The sequence below is a fragment of the Schistocerca nitens genome, chromosome 5 (assembly GCF_023898315.1).
Source record: "Schistocerca nitens isolate TAMUIC-IGC-003100 chromosome 5, iqSchNite1.1, whole genome shotgun sequence".
Taxonomy (NCBI): domain Eukaryota; kingdom Metazoa; phylum Arthropoda; class Insecta; order Orthoptera; family Acrididae; genus Schistocerca; species Schistocerca nitens.
The window spans coordinates 333,581,601-333,589,291 of record NC_064618.1 but is presented as its reverse complement, the minus strand read 5'-3'; the positions used below and the strand labels follow the sequence as shown (position 1 = coordinate 333,589,291).

The following is a 7,691-nucleotide window of genomic DNA, read 5'->3' as shown; positions in this document are numbered from 1 at the left end:
CCCGGTGAGTACCGAGCTGCTTCATTCTCTTTTTAAGGGTATGGAATTAGACATATTAGAAGAAGTGGAGATTTTTAAACATCTATGGTATGACAAAAAGTGCATCCTTAACGAACAACTCTAGTTAAAAAAAAAATTTTTTTTCGAAGGTTTTATCCCCTTGTTCAGTGCTTCACATTTTACCATACAACATATAAGATAGCCGACGCATTTATGCGGTCGCTTGGTGTCACAATGGCCAATTCGTTCAGTCACGCTCTAGGTTCCCTTAATCTTAGTTATGACGGCAGCTCTTACAAACCTGGGCACACTAATACAATATACATGCTTTTTTTCTTTCATTTAACGCCTTATAATGAGTGATTCTTGTACATGTTCACAGTATTCTCACTTCTTACAAGTTCCAATATTTCTAATATGGCCCAAATAGCCATTCTACATCTACATCTACACCCATACTCCGCAAGTCACCTGACGGTGTGTGGCGGAGGGTACCTTGAGTACCTCTATCGGTTCTCCTTTCTATTCCAGTCTCGTATTGTTCGTGGAAAGAAGGATTGTCGGTATGCCTCTGTGTGGGCTCTAATCGCTCTGATTTTATCCTCATGGTCTCTTCGCGAGATATACGTAGGAGGCAGCAATATACTGCTTGACTCTTCGGTGAAGGTATGTTCTCGAAACTTCAACAAAAGCCCGTACCGAGTTACTGCGCGTCTCTCCTGCAGAGTCTTCCACTGGAGTTTATCATCTCCGTAACGCTTTCGCGATTACTAAATGATCCTGTAACGAAGCATGCTGCTCTCCGTTGGATCTTCTCTATCTCTTCTATCAACCCTATCTGGTACGGATCCCACACTCCTGAGCAGTATTCAAGCAGTTGGTGAACAAGCGTACTGTAACCTACTTCCTTTGTTTTCGGATTGCATTTCCTTAGGATTCTTCCAATGAATCTCAGTCTGGCATCTGCTTTACCAACGATCAACTTTATATGATCATTCGATTTTAAATCACTCCTAATGAGTACTCCCAGATAATTTATGGAAATAACTGCTTCCACTTGCTGACCTGCTATATTGTAGCTAAATGATAAGGGATTTTTCTTTCTATGTATTCGCAGCACATTACACTTGTCTACATTGAGATTCAACTGCCATTCGCTGCACCATGCGTCAATTCGCTGCAGATCCTCCTGCATTTCAGTAAAATTTTCCATTGTTACAACCTCTCGATATACCACAGCATAATCCGCAAAAAGCCTCAGTGAATTCCGATGTCATCCACAAGGTCATTTACGTATATTGTGAATAGCAACAGTCCTACGACACTCCGCTGCGGCACACCTGAAATCACTCTTACTTCGGAAGACTTCTCTCCATTGAGAATGGCATGCTGCGATCTGTTATCTAGGAACTCTTCAATCTAATCACACAATTGGTCTGATAGTCCATATGCTCTTACTTTGTTCATTAAACGACTGTGGGGAACTGTATCGAACGCCTTGCGGAAGTCAAGAAACACGGCATCTACCTATGAACCCGTGTCTATGGCCCTCTGAGTCTCGTGGACGAATAGCGCGAGCTGGGATTTACACGACCGTCTTTTTCGAAACCCATGCTGATTCCTACAGAGTAGATTTCTTGTCTCCAGAAGAGTCATTATACTCGAACATAATACGTGTTCCAAAATTCTACAACTGATCGACGTTAGAGATATAGGTCTATATTTCTGCACATCTGTTCGACGTCCCTTCCCACTTAGTTATAATTATCCAAGTTGAATATGGTGATGCAAGGATGCTTTTAGTCATATTCATTCCAAGTCCGAGCTCTGGCCCAAAATTTGGAAATAAATCCTCAACCTTTACTAAAAACGTTGAATTGACGTCGTACGTCTCTTCACGGTATACACATAACTTTGCATACCATTTTGGTAACACCGGATAGCACTAATTACTTTGACCTCTGTCGGTCAGTAGATAATATGGGCGATGAAAGCGACGTTGTAGATCCTTCCACGCATGTACATTAAGCCCATTACTTTATTTGACCCTTCACGTCAACAGCTATTAGAACATAAAGGTAGTTTGTCTCATGGTTCTGTATCTCAAATACCTGATGTTAAGAAACTAGATTTAGGCTCTTTTTACGCTATTTTGGTACATATCCGATAGCACTATTCAAAATGACCTCTGTCGGTCATTAGATATTAAGGGCGACGAAGGCGACGTTGCACATCCTTTAACGCAATTACATTAAGCCTGTCATACTAATTGACCCTTTTCTGGTGAATAACGCTTAGAATTTAATATAGTAACTTTATACGCTTATCCAAGCATAGTCATAAAATACTATCACCTACCCAAAAAAAATTGAAAAATGGGTTATTCATGTCATGAAATGATAATTAAATAGACACCCTAGCTGCAAGCAGGCGTTGATACACTTCATTGGGGACATGTTGAAAATGTGTGCCCCGACTGGGACTCGAACCCGGGATCTCCTGCTTACTTGGCAGACGCTCTATCCATCTGAGCCACCGCGGGCACAAAGGATAGTGCGTCCTCAGGGACTTATCCCTTGCAGGCTCCCCGTGAGATCCACATTCCCAACATGTCCACAACACTACATTCGTAGTGCGCCTAATAGATGTTTGCCCATCATACTCATTACTCGTGGCAGATTAATCTACCAAGTCCCGTATGAGTTCGGGCATAGCGTGTGCGTTCGCACAAGAAGGTCAAAGGGCGGGAACCCATATTTTTAACTATATATGACGGTAGTATCTGTTCCTGAAAGAACAGTTACCGTCGATGACCATGCAGCTTTGCTCGAAATGAAATGATAATTATATAAACACCCTAGCTGCAAGCAGGCGTTGATACACTTCATTGGGGACATGTTGAAAATGTGTGCCCCGACCGGGACTCGAACCCGGGATCTCCTGCTTACATGGCAGACGCTCTATCCATCTGAGCCACCGCGGGCTCAGGAGATCCCGGGTTCGAGTCCCGGTCGGGGCACACATTTTCAACATGTCCCCAATGAAGTGTATCAACGCCTGCTTGCAGCTAGGGTGTCTATTTAATTATCATTTCATTTCGAGCAAAGCTGCATGGTCATCGACGGTAACTGTTCTTTCAGGAACAGATACTACCGTCATATATAGTTATTCATGTCACATAATTTTAGCTTGCTTCTAACTGATGGTATTTTGTCTGTCCTGCGTGCATGCGCTTTGACCACCCGTGGAACTTGCTATCCCACATATATAATTTCAGCCTATCCCCGTTCTATACTTCTATAAAATTGTCATCGAGCTAGGACATTTTACATACGCACGCATTAACTTCCTGCGCCTTTGACCCGGTCATCAGATCACTTTAGTAACACATTTTATGCTAATTACATGGAAGAAGACGATTTCTCAATTTGTGCGTGCGCTTTTCTTCCTGACATTCTCACAGCCTAGCTGCCGGCGCCACCTCAGTTTACCTGAGAGCCCGCGGCCCACCGAACGTTGGCTGGGGTGAGGAAGCACGCTTCTGACGTTTGAGCTAAGTACAAGTACTGACGTGGTACTCACGTACCGTTTAATGTACATTTTATGCAAGTCTTTTGCCCTTTTGGGCCTTCTGTATTAATGTTGGACGATGCCTCTTTAGGTAGTTTGTAGTTTTAATGTGTTCCGAAGAAGGTGTGGTTATCCGCGCCGAAACCTAGGTCAACATACAGTTTCTATTTGCAACAGAGGTGGATTCTTTATAACCATTAAATTATTCACGATTGCTATCACGCTTCAATGTTAAAAGTTCTCAACTTGAGGAGTGTTTAAGCAGAATATGGACTTCGCCGCCCGAAGTGGCCGTGCGGTTAAAGGCGCTGCAGTCTGGAACCGCAAGACCAGTATGGTCGCAGGTTCGAATCCTGCCTCGGGCATGGATGTTTGTGATGTCCTTAGGTTAGTTAGGTTTAACTAGTTCTAAGTTCTAGGGGACTAATGACCTCAGCAGTTGAGTCCCATAGTGCTCAGAGCCATTTGAACCATTTTAGAATATGGACTTCCATAGATCCAGGAAGTGCAAAATGGATAAGCAGGGATGGCTAGAGGACAAATGTAAGGATGTAGGGGCTTATCTCACGAGGGGTAAGATAGATACTGCCTACAGGAAAATTAAAGAGACCTTTCGAGAAAAGAGAACCACTTGCATGAATATCAAGAGCTCAGATGGCAACCCAGTTCTAAGCAAAGAAGGGAAAGCAGAAAGGTGGAACGAGTATATAGAGGGTCTATACAGGGGCGATGTTCTTGAGACAATATTATGGAAATGGAAGAGGCGGTAGATGTAGATGAAATTGGAGATATGATACTGCGTGAAGAGTTTGACAGAGCACTGAAAGACCTAAGTCGAAACAAGGCCCCGGGAGTAGACAACATTCCATTAGAACTATTGACAGCCTTGGGAGAGCCACTCCTGACAAAACTCTACCATCTGGTGAGCAAGATATATGAGACAGGCGAAATTCCTTCAGTCTTCAAGAAGAATATAATAATTCCAATCCCAAAGAAAGCAGGTGTTGACAGATGTGAAAATTACCGAACTATCAGTTTAAGCGTTTCTGAAGAAGAGAAATTTGTTAACATCGAGTATTGATTTAAGTGTCAGGAAGTCGTTTGTGAAGGTATTTGTATTGAGTGTAGCCATGTATGGAAGTGAAACATGGACGATAAATAGTTTGGACAAGAAGAGAACAGAAGCTTTCGAAATGTGGTGCTACAGAAGAATGCTGAAGATTAGATGTGTAGATCACATAACTAATGAGGAGGTATTGAATAGAATTAGGGAGGAGTTTGTGGCACAACTTGACTAGAAGAAGGGATCGGTTGGTAGGACATGTTCTGAGGCATCGGGGGATCGCCAGTTTGGTGCTGGAGAGCAGCGTGGAGGGTAAAAATCGTAGAGGGAGACCAAAAGATGAATATACTAAGCAGATTCAGAAGGATGTAGGCTGCAGTAGGTACTGGGAGATGATGAAGTTTGCAGAGGATAGAGAAGCATGGAGAGCTGCATCAAACCAGTCTCAGGACTGAAGACCACAACAACAACAACAACATAGATCCAACTGGAACACATCTTAATTAGTAGAAGAAAAATGACATTCAATGTATTTAGTAATCAACCAACTCTGCATGTCATATCACGTCGTCATTTGTTTTTCCTAATTCTCCAGGAAGTGGGTACTGCACGTGATCAGGATGGGGTAGGAATATCTTCATCGGCATTCATCGCTAAATGCTTTATTAATTAATGTTGGATACGCGTTCATCGAGCAACTGCAGTTTAACTGTTTAAACATTACGACTTGCAGCAGTTGTAAGCAAGGCGTCATAGTCAAGAAGGCTACTGACTTTAGTCAACACGTACGGAGCAAAAATAGGGAGTAAAGTTACACTGCTACGGGGACAGACGGTAGCACCTGATGTTTGTATTAAATCTTGCGCTCTTATTGTTTTGATAATAAGAACTTGTTTTGAAAGCTTGAATTTGAGAAGAATATTTGGTAAAAAATGATTTCCCATTGTAAGTTTTATCACGAGTTTTCAGTGATCGAAATTCGTTATTTTTATGGCCGGGAAGAGGGAGGTGGGCGGTGAGGGGGTAGTGTAAATCGAAAAAAGATTAAACACCGTATCAAACTAACACTGACAACAATCGTTCAGGTATAAATGCATACGTCGCAAGAAGAAGATGACGAGATAGCGAAAGTGTATGAGAATAGTGTACAGCTAACTCAGTATGTAAAGCGAAAGCACGTAGAGGGAGATGACAGTCTAAAACAACATTTGAAGAATTGGAACGTGACTTAGGGGAACGAGTAGAGGAAAAGTTACCGGAGACCGTGGGCGTGGTAGAAGGAATAAGAGGAGAGAGAGAGAGTAATTGGATTCTACAGTTAATGTTAGCTAGTAATAGCGAATACTCTGCTCAACAATCTTAAGTGGAGGAGATATATTTGGAAAGTGGCAGGAAACACATCATGGTCAGACGGAAATTACGAAATCAAGTATTGGATTGTAAGGTGTACTCAGGAGCAAATACGGTCTCAGACCACAGTTTAGTAATGATGAAGAGTAGACTGAAGTTGAAGAGGAACGTACAGAAAAATCAGAGTGGAAAGGAGTGTGGAAGGAGGTCTGTTTGAAGTTCGCTATAGATGTGGGTACTGTGGTAAGGAATATCAGAACGGACAGTTCAGTTGAACAGCAATGGACGTATCAAACACGGATATCGCAGAAGATGGAAGAACAAACATAAGTACAAGGAAGATAACTTGCCTAATAGATGAAATACACAGACAGAAAGAAATCGCAGCGCCAAACAAGAGTTGTGCGACTAGATGCCGATACAAGGAGCATTTATTTCTCAGAAATGCCTGTGCACTGGGACAGATTTTGCAAATGAAAAAGCATGGCTTGTTGCCGATAGCTGATATATTTGAGGTTTTGCACGTCGCCCTTCACAGTAGTCCATTAGACATTTTGGAAGAATTCTAAATATATATATACATCGAATCTGTCAGTCGTATCGGTTTCGAACTACGATGGAGTTTTTCGGTAGGAATTGGTTCTTAGGTTTATTCGAAGAAAATCTTCGAAATGTGTCTCGTACTTGACCCAGTTGTTATGAGACTGCTTAGATAAGCCATAATCACCTAGAATTCATGAGCTATAATCGATACAGTCATTACACCTTAGTGTACGTTAGTATCTTCCGCCATGTAAGATGGTGCCACCATTTGCATTGGCAGCATTGGCCTTTCTTATTCGGCTATCTTTCCTGGCTCCTTTATAGATTCACTCTACCCCAAGAATGGAAGCCACTATTCTCGCAGGCTGCTGCCACTACAGTGTGCATGCCTCTTCGTGTAGCTCTTTTAATTATAGAAGCTGCGTAGTGCATCGGTACTGTGCGTTCCGCCAACATTAATACTTCAAGCTATTCATGTGACTTACTCTACAATTTTATCGCGACATGCAAATGTTTCCTCGCCATGGGTTCCACATTATGGGCACAGAAATTTAACTTCTCATCTTGCATATAAACTGAAGAGAAAAAGAAACTGGTACACCTCCCTAACACCGTGTAGGGCCCCCGCGAGCACGCAGAAGTGCCGCAACACGATGTGGCATCAACTCGACTAATGACTGAAGTAGTGCTGGAGGGGTTTGGCACCATGAATCCTGCAGGGCTGTCCATAAATCCGTAAGAGTACAATGGGGTGGAGATCTCTTCTGAACAGCGCGTTGGAAGACATCCTTCATACGCTCAATAATGTTCATGTCTGGGGAATCCGTCTTTCCATGGATTCATGTGGTTGTCTCCATACCCGTACATGACCATCCGCCCGTGCAATTTCAAACGAGTCTCTTATGACCAGGAAACATGTTTCCATTCATCAACAGTCAAATGTCAGTGTTGATGGGCCCAGGCGAGGCGCAAAGCTTTGTGTCGTGCAGTCGTCAAGGGTACACGAATGGACCTTCCGAAAGCCCGTATCGTTGATGTTTCGTTGAATGGTTCGCACGTTGACACTTGTTGATGATGCAACACTGATATCTGCAGTAGTTTGCGTAAGGAATACACTTTTGTCACGTTGAAGGGTTCAATTCAGTCGTCGTTGGTCCCGTTCTTG

The 7,691-nt window shown here is 42.8% G+C and overlaps 2 non-coding genes across 2 annotated transcripts; both read right to left on the bottom strand.

Annotated features, from left to right (window-relative positions):
* Positions 1-2,468: 2,468 nt before the first annotated feature.
* Trnat-agu (transfer RNA threonine (anticodon AGU)) lies at positions 2,469-2,543 on the bottom strand. The gene has a single exon. It is a non-coding gene; the product is annotated as a tRNA-Thr (tRNA).
* Positions 2,544-2,909: 366 nt separating this feature from the next.
* On the bottom strand, positions 2,910-2,984 carry Trnat-ugu (transfer RNA threonine (anticodon UGU)). Its single transcript has one exon. It is a non-coding gene; the product is annotated as a tRNA-Thr (tRNA).
* Between the last annotated feature and the right edge of the window lie 4,707 nt (positions 2,985-7,691).